At 43.6% G+C, this 11599-nt stretch overlaps 1 protein-coding gene across 4 annotated transcripts in view; it reads right to left on the bottom strand.

Annotated features, from left to right (window-relative positions):
- Window positions 1-11599, bottom strand: part of ACSF3 (acyl-CoA synthetase family member 3) — a 56195-nt gene that overhangs the window by 20163 nt on the left and 24433 nt on the right. The gene's annotated exons all lie outside the window — the stretch shown is intronic.

Here is an 11599-nt window from a genome sequence, read left to right as displayed (position 1 = left end):
AAGACCTGAGCAACACCATTAGCTATGGCACCTAACTGACATTTATACTCCAACCCAAACCAGCAGAACTTTCACCAAGCACGACCACACATTCCGGGCCATAAAACACACCTTAACACATTTTAAAAAGCTGAAATCATATCAAGCATGTTTTATGACTATAGTGGAATTAAGCTAGAAATAAATAACAGAAAAATCTCCACACACTTGGAAAATAAACACCACACTTATAAACGATCCATGAGTCAAGGAGGAAGTCATAAGGAAAATAAGAAAACTCGAAACTACTTTCAACTGAATGAAAATGAAAATGCAACATATCAACATTGGGAGTTTATAGCTAAAGCAATGCTTAGAAGGAAATTTATATCATTAAATGCATGTATTAGAAAAGAGAAAGAGTCTCAAATTGATAACCTAACATTTCGCCTTAAGAAACTGAAAAAGAGAAAAAAGCAAGCAGAATAAAAAAATGAAGGTAAGAACAGAAACCAGTAAAGATTAAAAACAGAAAAGCAAGAGGAAATTCAATGAATCCAAAAGCTAGTTCTTTGAAGAAAGATCAATAAAACAGATAAACTTCTAGCAAGAATAACAAAGAAAAAAGAAATAGGAGACACAAATGATCAGTATAAGGAATAAGAAAGATGTCATTTTAGACTCTGCAGATAGTAAAAGTTTTAACAAGGGAATTCTATGAAAAACTATATGTACATAAATTCAGCAACTTAAATAGACCAGTTCCTCAAAAATCACTACGTACAAAACTCACCCAAGATGCAATAGATGACCCAAATAGTCCAATAACTATTAAAGAAGTTGAATTCATAAATTCTTCCCCAAAAAACCTCGTCTAGACCTAGATGGTTTCATTGGTAAATTCTATCAAACACTAAAAAAACACATAACTCCAGTTACATACAATTGCTTCCAGAAAATTATTTGATGACGCCAGCACTACCCTTATACCCAAACCAGTCGAAAAATAACAAGGAAAAGAAACACAGACCAAAATCCTTCATGAACATAGATGTAAAAATCCTCAACAAAAAGTTAGCAAATCAAATCCAGCACTATATAAAACAAATGATATACTATATCTAAGCGGAGTTTGTCCTGGGAATGCAAGACTAATTCAATATTAGAAAATCAACCACAATCCCATATTAGCAGCCTAATGAAGAAAAATCAATTGATGCAGAAAAAGGCACTGAAAAACATTCAATTCAATTCATGATAAAAACTCTCAGCATATCATAAATAGAATGGAATCTACAAAAAGCCTATAGCTAATGTCATGCTTAATAGTGAAAGACCAAATATTTTCTCCATAAATCGGAATCCAGACAAGAATAACCACACTTCTATTTGACATCATACTGGAAATGCTAGTCTGGGCAATAAGGCAAGAAAAAGAAATAAAAGGCATACGGATTGGAAAGGAAGAAATAAAACTGTTCCTATTTGCAGAAAACATGATTGCATATCATTGGTCCTCAACCTTTTTGGCACCAGGGACTGGTGCTCCTATGAGAACCTAATGCCCGATGACCTGAGGTGGAACTGAGGCGGTGACGCTGGCTCTGGGGAACGGCTGCAAATACAGATGAAGCTTCACCTGCTTGCCCGCCACTTACCTCCTGCTATATGGCCCGGTTCCTAATAGACCACAGACCAGTCCATGGTGTGAGGGTTGGGGACCCCTAGTATATGTAGAAAAATCTCAATAAATCTATAAAAAGTTCCTAAAACTAAAAAGAGAATTTAGTAAGGTTACTAAAGGATATGAAGCCAAAACACTAAAATCATTGTATTTCTGTACATTAGCAACAAACAACTAGAAACAAAAAACTCTATACCTACAATAGTTTAAAAAGAGGAAGAATAGGAGAAAAGAAAACAGGAAAGACTTAGGTATAAATCTAACAGAACATGTATTGGATCTATACGCTGAAAACCACACACACACACACACGTGCACGTGCGTGCAAAGCAGACCTAAATAAATGGAGAGATGTACTTTTCCTCAAATTTATATATTTCATGAAATTTTGATCAAGATTCCAAAAGTTGTTGTTTTTTTTTAATAGATACAAACTATTTCTAAAATTGGTATGGGCAGGGAAAAGAACTAGAATAGCCCAAACAACTTTGATTAAGAAGAGTAAAGTTGGTTTAATAACACTACAATGTAGAAACTTAATATAAAGTTACAGCAATTAAGACTGTGGTATTAGCAGGGGAACAGGCACATAGATCAATGGAAGAGAACATATAACCTATAAAGAGCTGCTCAAATATGTACAATTGATTTGACAGAGCTGTAAATGCAACTCAATGAAGACAGTCTTTTCAACAAACAGTATTTGAATAACTGGATATCCACAATGCAAAAACAGTAATCTCCACCTAAACCTCACATACTATGCAAAAATTCACTCAAAATGCATCATATATAGGAATGTTAGCAGTAAAACTATAAAACTCTAAGAAGAAAACTTAGGAGAAAACTTTTGTGACCTGGAGTTAATAAAGGAGTTTTTAGACAATAACAGCAAAAGCATAATCCACAAAAGAAAAAAAAAGGATAAGTTACACTTCAACAAAATTACAAACTTTTGCTTTATGAAATACAGGAGAATGAAAAGACAAGCCACAGACTGGGAGAAAATAATGGCAAATCAGATATCCAAAAAAGAACTCTTAAAACTCAACAGTAAGAAAACGAACAACCTGAGGGGAAGCTGGCAGAGCAGGAAGCACAGGAATCTGTCTCCCCATCTGGACAACTGCTTGGGCAGAATCTGTCTTTGAGGTAACTATTTTGGAACTCTAGGAATCTGAAGAAGGCTTGCAACTTCCAGGGTAAGACTTGGATGGTAAAGTGCAGTTGATTTTGGTCATTTTCAGCTCTTAGCAAAGTAGCATCTAGCCATCTCTCACCTCATCCCCATGCCAGGCAGCTGTATACATGTTCCTGGAGCAGCCTGCACACAACTTGCGGGAGCCAGGGTGAGCGAAGAGCACCCTGTTCTGCAAATATTGGGGATCTGTGCTGACTGCTGATTCTGATCACAGAGGTGCAGAGAGTCAGGCAGCCGTTGCTGTACATCCGCCCACTGTTACAAGTCTGTCCCCCAGCAGATGGAATGACTTTCAAGAAATTTAAAGGGCTGATGCCCTTTCCTGCCTTCATTTTTTACTTTCCCCCTTTCAGGAACTAGACATTAAAATTAGCACATTCAGAAAAAACTGCATATATGGGGAAAATTAGAAAGTGGCTGCACATGCCCAAGGAAAGACTCAGAAAAACCATAAGAAGACCTAAGTTTATACCTCAGGCTGATCCTCAGCACAGAGACAGCCTATGACAATCAATAAAATAAGAACAATAATCAAAAACAGCAAACCCTGGGAGAGGGGGAAAACCTGATTCCAATTGTTATCACATTATTAGATACAAATAGTTATTATTCAACAAAAATCACAAGGCATACAAAGAAACAGGAAAGTGTGGTTCATCCAAAGGAAAACAACAACAACAATAGAAACTGGCCCGGAAAAAGACTTAATGGAAGATGTACTAGAAAGAGACTTTAAAAAAGCTGTCTTAAAGATGCTCAAAGAACTAAAGGAAAATGTGGAGAAAGTCAAAACACTATGCATGAACAAAATGAAAAGATTAATAAAGAGAAATCTCCCCCCCCCAAAAAAAAAAACAAATTCTGAAAAGTACAAAAAATGAAATGAAAAATTCACTAGTCACATTCAAAGGTAGATATGCCTAGGCATAAGAAAGAAACAGCAAACCTGAAGACAATGGAAATTATTGAGTCTGAGGAATAGAAAGAAAAGATTAAAAAAAAAAAAAACCAAACAGAGCTTGAGGTACCATCAAGCAGACCAACATATGCATTATGGGAGTCTTAGAAGAAAAAGAGAGAATATTTAAAGAAATAGTGGCTGAAAACTTCTCACATTTAATGAAATACATGGATATAAATATCCAAGAAGCTCAATGAACTCTAAGTAAGATGAACTCAAAAAGACTAACATCAAGACACGTTATAATCAAACTTTCAAAAGAGAAAGAATCTTGAATGTAGCAAGAGAAGCATCATCATATATAAGGGATCTTTAATAAGATTATTAGCAAAGTTCTCATCAGAAACTTTGGAAGCCAGAAGGCAGTACACTGATACATTCAAAAGGCTGAAAGAAAAAAAAAAAACTCTATCAACCAAGAATCCTATATCCAGTTGAACTGTCCTTTAAAAATGAAAGAGAAATTAAGATATTCCCAGATAAACAAAAGCTGAGGGGTTGGTGACTGCTATACCTGCCCTCAACAAATGCTCAATGGCATCTTGCAGGAGAAAAGAAAGGACACCAGACAGTAACCTGAAGCAGTATGGAGAAATAAAGATCTTAATAAAAGTTGATATATGGGCAATTACAATAGCTAGTATTATTGTAACGATGGTTTGTAATTCCAAATCTTGTTTTCTACATAATTTAGGAGACTAACACATTTTTAAAAAATTAGTTTATGTTTTGGGCATACAGTGTATCAAGATGTAATTCGGTGACATCAACAACTGAAAGAGGTGGGGACAGAGCTGTAAAGCGGAGTTTTGTGAGCTATTAAAGTTAAGCTGCTATAAATTCAAATTAGTATTATAACTTAAGGATGTTAAATGTAATCTCTGTGGTAACCACAAAGAAATTAGCTATAGAATATACACAAAAGGAAATGAGAAAGGAATTTAAATATTTCACTATAAGAAATCAACTAAATACAAAAGAAGGCACTAGTATAGGAAACAGGGTACATAAAAAGCTACAAGGCATATAGGAAACAAATAGCACAACAACAGAAGTCCCTCCCTATCAGTCAGTAATTACTTTAAATATAAAAAGATTAAACTCTTCAGTCAAAAAACAGAGATTGGCATAGTGTATAAAAACACAAGATCCAATTATATGCTGTCTACAAGAGACTCGCCTGAGATCCAAAGACGCCGATGGATTAAAAGTGAAAGGATGGAGAGAGACATTACATGCAAACAGTAACCAAAACAGGGCAGGGTGGCTACACTGATATCAGACAAAACAGACTTTAAATCAGAAAAGGTTACAAGAGACAAAGGACATTATATATTAATAATAGTTTCGATACAGCAAGAAAATATAACAATTATAAACATTTACATACCTAATGACAGACCATCAAAATATATGAAAAAAACAATTATCTATCTATCTATCTATCTATCTATCTATCTATCTATCTATCTATCTATCTATCTATCTATCAAGCAAAAACTGACAGAATTAAAGGAAGAAATGGACAGTTCTAATTTCTTAATTTCCATTCTCAGTTAGGAATCAACAACAAAAGGAAAAATTCTTCCGTGCTTGCCCTTCAGTCTCCCTGCCTTGGGTGCCCTACAGAGGCTTCTTATATCACACAGTTATTCTGTCAGTTTAGGTATTCTTGGTACTAAATGTCACCTGTTCAAATCACTGTGTGTTCTATCTCCTGACTGGACCCAGATGATACCAACTGTATACTAATTTACAGACAGAACCACTCCACTCCATGCTGTGGTCACTCCAGCTCCTAATGTCTGTGGACCCTTTCTTTATTTCTCCATCTGTGTTAAACCTCAGGGTCGAGATCCAGCAAAGCCAAGCCCTGCCCTTCTCTCCATGGCCAAGTGCATGCTGACCACATGCAAGATGGTCTGGGTAGTGGGCAGGAAGCAGGAACCACAGCTATTCAAGTCAGAGAGAGCTTTCTGTCCACCCCCAGCATTGTGTCAATTTCTGATTTCACATAGTAAGAAAAAATATTTATGATCTTATCTCAGGCAAGCTGCCACGAAATGAAGAGATACTAATTCTATTAATTCTGGGAGGTATTTTTATTTTTATTTTTTTTAACATTTAGCATCTCTGAAACCAGGCTGTGTCTCACCATAGACTAACTTGAAATTGGTGAATGAGAAGGATGACTGCTGTCTGCAGATGTCGCACTGACGTCCTGTGACACACTGACGAGCCCTCCAGCACAGCAGCTGCCAGCACGCAGGCTGTGTGGCCGCAGACACATAGAGCGCAGAGCCGAGGTCTTCTGGAATCGAAACCAACTCTTAACTAGGGCCCCTTGAGTCCCTCACCTACAGCTCAATCTCATCCAGCACACAACCTGAGGCCCGTCTTAGGTTCACCAGACACATCCACCACGAGTCTGTACCATAAAGACAGGCACGTCCACTGATCCTAACTTTTTTACAGATTTGCCAAGGAGTATCCAGTCTACAGAAAGCAAGTATCAAGTAACTAAGATATAGCATCATTTTCTTCATGCCAAAAAAAAAAAAATGTTGAGGGAGAGGGGAAAAATGAACCACCAATATGGAGCTTTAAACACACACAAGCCCGTCACACATCTGCTTATGCTATTCTGACTCATTGGACAGACCTTGGGACAGGAAAGTCAATTTAATTTTGGTGGCTGACATGTAAATTTTAGAGACAAGGTATGAGAGGATATCAAGAGTGAAGATAAACCATGAGAAAAGGAACAGTGTGTAGAGAATAATATAGAGAAATAGCAAGTAATCTAAAATAGTACATAACAACAAATGCTACCTTTGACTAAAATCTGTCACCTGCATGAGTGGGCCATGCACAGAGCCAGAGCCCCATCTGAGTTTCTGCTGAGATTCCTCAGAACCACCACTCGGAGCTAACACCAACATCTGCTGTGATGAGGAACAGGGCTGGGCGGGTGGTCAGTGGGGCCCAGTTCCTGCACCGAGAACCCCAGCTGTTCCTGAGAGCGCTCTAGGTGCAGGTTGGATGGAGCAGGCAGCCAGACCCTGGGTGCTGGCTTGCTCATGTGACTTCACGCCACACCTGCTTTCCGTGCAGCAGTGAAAAGTCTGGGCTGTCTTCACAGGGAACTCCCCATCTTCATGCGTGTAGGAACATTGTGTGACCAAGGGCACATGCACCTGCACATGGGTGCCGCTGCATTTTACTATGACCAGAGTCATGCTCAAGAGCTGCCAACGTGAGAATGAACGCTTCTTCATCTGAAGCAGCCTGAATCCCACTTTCAAAGACTGCGGTGTCTGCTCCAACTCTAAACCATGTTCCACTGGCCTAGTGACCTGCTGGCAGTAGCACTGTTCTTTTCTCTATCAGTGGTAGGTGTTGCTGCAAAGTTACCAGGTGGAACCTCTGACAGCTGCCCAATTCATGATGAGAGGACGCCTCTGCCCTCTGAAGGTGGTGCTGGAATGCAGGCAGGTGAGCAGGGGCAGGACCCATGGCAGAGCCCCAAACCCTGAAGGCCTCCTTGGACCACTCCTTCACTGTGGGCTCCTGCTATGTCCTGATGAAGGGCTGCCCAGCTCAGCATTGCCCATTGCTTGGACTAGAAAAATCTGGTCATCTAAGTAGGGATGAGCCAATGGGAGGAAGGCAGGACTCTGCCTTGCGTTTCCAAGTGTGCCTTTAAAGCGCATTTGTGGGGCAGGCTCTGGTTGACAGCCAGGGCAGCTGAGCACTAGCAGGCATTCACCTGGTGTGTCAGGGTGACAAGTGGACTCACTTTTCCACGTGAGATTCCCTCTTTAGGGTCATGCTGCCTCCTATCTGGCCCTTGATAGAGGTAGTGACCCCATCAGCCCAAGAGGCAAAGAACTGTCTGCCATTTATCTGAGCTGAGTGCCTCTGTGTGGACAGCACTGTTACCATCATGGGGCAGAGCGTGTGCAGGCCCTGCCATGGGTTGCATGCAGCAGTTGGTGGCACACGCAACGACAGATGGCAGCAACAAGGGAGGGTACGAGAGATGCTGGTGGTGTGGGGAAGAGAGGCAATAGAGCAGTCTGCTGTCCAGAGTGACAGCCTGCATATGGATAAACTACGAGATAATTAATTTTTAAGGGGAAATAAAAGGAAGCAGAGCTCACTGCTGCTGTCCTCCTGCTCCATACCATGCACATCCCACGTGGGTCTCTTTGCATCCTCAGCAAGATGATTCTGTGTGAAGGCCTGGTTACCCTGTGTGTTATGTACAGCTGTGAAGCCCTTTATCTGCTGATGGACCCCATTGTTGCTGGCTGATGTTAAGCTCTCATGTAAGTGAGCAATTTCCAAAAAAAATAAAAAAATAAATAAAATAAATAAAGAGACAGTGTGCGACGTGCTCGCAGAGTTTACAGGCGGGAGCCAGCTGGAGGCTGTGGCACGTGAAAGATGCATTGTAGCAAACAAAGCCCCCCAGATCTGGGCAGGCATGTTAACCAGCCCAGCAAGGAGACAGTAGACAGAGGAAACCATGAAGGTGGAACCACTTCAAATGGTGCCGAAGAACCTCCCTGTGGGGGAGGGGAAGGGTGCCCACTCTTCTCGCACCTGAAGTCTCACCAGACAAAGCTGCAAGACTCAGGAAGCACGGGCAGCAGAGCCACAGATGGCTGAGACAAGTGAGTGCCGGGGATGCCGGCCATGTTGTCAAGCAGCTGTGGCCAGGGCAGCCCCACACTCAGGGACAAGACGACACGATGGTGTCACTGTATAAGGACCCATAGTGAGGGCCCAGACTGTGCTCCGCAGGGCACACAGGTGTGCTTTACCACACATCCAGGCCAAATGAGTCTTCCCCCGACCCAAAACAGCCTCCCTCCCCAGCGCCCCCGACCCCTAGCCTTATCCCTCCCTGCCTGCACAGCTACTGGGTGATGTGGGCGTGTGCGGGAGCTAACGGGGATCCTCCTGCTCTCTGGAAAGTACTGCACGGCCTAGCTGCCCCTCTGCCCTGGCAGGGCTCCCATCTTCCCTGGGGGCTCCCTTTCTCAGGGCAGATAGAGGCCTGAGAGCCCTGGCCACTCACTCCTGATTCTCAGTGGTGGGTTCTGGCCAAAGAAGCACCAAGTGCTCTTACGCTTCAGAGGCCTAAGGGACACCCACCCTGCACTGCACGTGCCACAATGGGCACCATCACTGTTGATAGCTGTCTGCCAATCCTGACAGCGACATGGGGCTCAGTGCTTGGCCCAGATGGGTCTCCTCATGTGCTAGTTGGATGAAAGAAAGGAGTGGACGGGAGAAGCCGAGGCCATGGTGCCCACAGCAGGCTGGCCCTGAGGAGGTTCTCAGCGAAGGTGTCCTCCCCAAACCTTCATGTTCCACACTCACTGTCACCATGCAGCACACTCCTAACTCAGTCGACATGTTCTCTTTCTGATAAATACTACCTGTGCTGACATCATGCCTGTCATTCAGGTCTAAAGGCCTGGTGACTGTCTAACTAAGAAGAAAGTATTTCCAAGTTCAAGACTTGCCTTCACGACAAGCCAAGAAGACACATGACCCCAGACTGAACCTGCAGTGGAGGGAAGATGCCACACATGACGTCGCAGGGTGAGCAGATAAGAGGAACACCCCAATGTGGGACAGAGAAGCTTGCGAGGGCGTTATACCAGCGAATGCCAATCCTGTGCCACAGTCACATGAGTGAGCACCAGGCTATGGAGTGTTTTTTGGTGACGTGCCATGGCTCATGAGGCAGAGAAATCCTGTGTGTGCGGAGAAAGTGGCCGATGTTAATGGTAGGTGATCTGGGTGAGGGGGTGTATGGGCATTCTTTGTACTGTTATTTTTGCAGTTTTTCTGTGAGTTTAAAATTATTTCCAATTAAAAATTAAAAACCACTTGAAATAAATCGTCTTCCGCCATCCTGACTTCTGAATGTTAAAAAATCAGTCCTTAGCAGTTTGGGCTGCACTGAGACTTTATAATGCATTAGATAAGAACTGGAAAGATTTTGCTTGGCGAATCCCTTTTTCAGAGACAGTATCAACACTTCAGCAGCACGTTCACAATCTGTGTAAGAACCGAGAAGACTGCGACCTCCTGCAGCATCACAGAGGCCACCCCACACCAACGGTCACTACGTGCATCACAGCTTCCTCCTTTACTTATTAGTAATCACAGTCCCCAACGAGGCCACAAGTTAGTTCCTGTTTCTGCTGCAACATGTCACTGAAATTGACAGAAACACGTTTCCTTCAGGATGGCCTAGTCTTTGCAGTTTTCATGCCTGCTGGCCTAACCCTGCCTGGGGTTTGTCTTACTCCCTGCAGTGCTGATGGGCTCTTGGAGAGGCACAGGCATGGAAGTATGGGCCCTGTTCGGCTCAAAGCTGCGGCTGCATCCCACGGAGTGGAGCGCCCAAATGGAAAGTTCTATGTAGGTCATGGCCCGAGTCCCGCTTCGCTATCACTTTACAAAGTCCTGGTATGGGGGAAGGTGAAAAATATCTCTGAGTCTCCACTTCTAAAAGGTGAATTTTGACAAATGCCATCAAGACCAAGAGGGCGGGGCCACCACTCTACTCATGGGCAAGACCATGAGGCTGTTTACGGGCTTGGGCCCTCGCAGGTAACATGCTCGAGATCATGTGTTCTACTGCACTGTAGCTGGCGTCAGGCAAATTGTGCCACGGTAGGGGGCTCCTTCAAACAAGAACACAGGGAAAGAAAAGCAGGTCCCTGCAGCTGAGATTTACCTGGGAGTCCCTCCTATGGTCCTGGTCACCTGGGGGTGGCCTCTGCCTAGCTCAGCCTTACTGGTCATAGGATCGAACACTAGGCCCAGAACTGCCATAACCCTGCGCATGGGACAACAGGCCCTCTGGTGTCTCTTCCTATGGAGTGGTCCTCAGCCTCCGTGCAGCCATTGAGGCAGGCTCCAGTCTTGACTGTCACACTGATCCCTTCACTGAGTTGGAAATGTTCTAGAACACCCCAAACATGCCATCATGAGTGCTAAATCTCCTTACTTTCACATTTAGACAGGATGTGTCTGTATGGGGCTCATCATGCAGGAAGGAAGGAGACCCTAGCTCCCTTATCTCCCCTCTAACCTCCATGGCCCATTGGGCCCCCAGCTGTTGGCGTCTGCTCTCCTCCAGCCCCCACCCTGCAGAACAAGTAGTTTCTTCTCTCTGATTGTCAAGGCGCTCCAGGCTAGGGCTGCCAGTTCTTTCTATTTTAAGCACGTTTCAATGCACAACTCTCTGTAGACTGAAACAAAGACAGGAGAGAAGGAGCTGTCAGATGGCCAGCCGCTTGCCACTGCAGGTGCGAAGCAGTTAAATTGTATTGTAATTTAAGAAGCTGCTCCCCACCCCCACTCCTTCTCTCTGGCAGCACCTCTGCCACCTCCAGCAGAACAGGTGCACATAGAAGCCGAGCCATCAGGTGACTGGCACCTGGTGGAGGTGGCAGAGTCATGGATGATGCTGCCTGTGCTGCTAGTGCCTGGTGGACCCACACACACCCACCAGTTTCTCTGCTGGGTACGTCCTGATGGAGCAGTGTCCCTGAACCCACACCCCAGCCTGCACATTCTGCTGGCCATCCCTGGCCCAGTGCACAGCCTGAGCATCTAGCAGGGAAGCAGCTATGAAATGCAGGGAGGCTGGTGACCTGGGTGTAAACAGGATCTATCAGGAGTCAAGGGCAGAATGGGTGGTACAGGGCACTGGCTGAGAGCCAGAAAAGGATTCTAAAGTGTG

This window comes from Pteropus alecto, unplaced genomic scaffold, assembly GCF_000325575.1.
Source record: "Pteropus alecto unplaced genomic scaffold, ASM32557v1 scaffold7, whole genome shotgun sequence".
NCBI classification, from domain to species: Eukaryota; Metazoa; Chordata; class Mammalia; order Chiroptera; family Pteropodidae; genus Pteropus; species Pteropus alecto.
The sequence above is the reverse complement of the archived record's forward strand: the minus strand, read 5'-3'. Positions and strand labels throughout refer to the sequence as shown.